Below are 206 nucleotides of genomic sequence, written 5' to 3'. Positions count from 1 at the left end.
GTATTTGAAGAATCCGTCCGTGTTGAATAACATTGCCCGAACTTCTTCATATTGTTACAAAAATCTAAAGTATTTAAGTGTAACAAACAACAAAGTCATCCACGTTTTACTAAACTAGTTTTGCAAACCAAAAGTAGTTTTTGGAAAGTAACGTTGTCTTTTTATCAGACCTTGATCAGCGTAGGAAAATGTGCTTGTTTTTCACG

The sequence above is a fragment of the Penaeus monodon genome, chromosome 28 (assembly GCF_015228065.2).
Source record: "Penaeus monodon isolate SGIC_2016 chromosome 28, NSTDA_Pmon_1, whole genome shotgun sequence".
Lineage (NCBI taxonomy): Eukaryota > Metazoa > Arthropoda > Malacostraca > Decapoda > Penaeidae > Penaeus > Penaeus monodon.
This window is presented reverse-complemented; position numbering follows the sequence as displayed.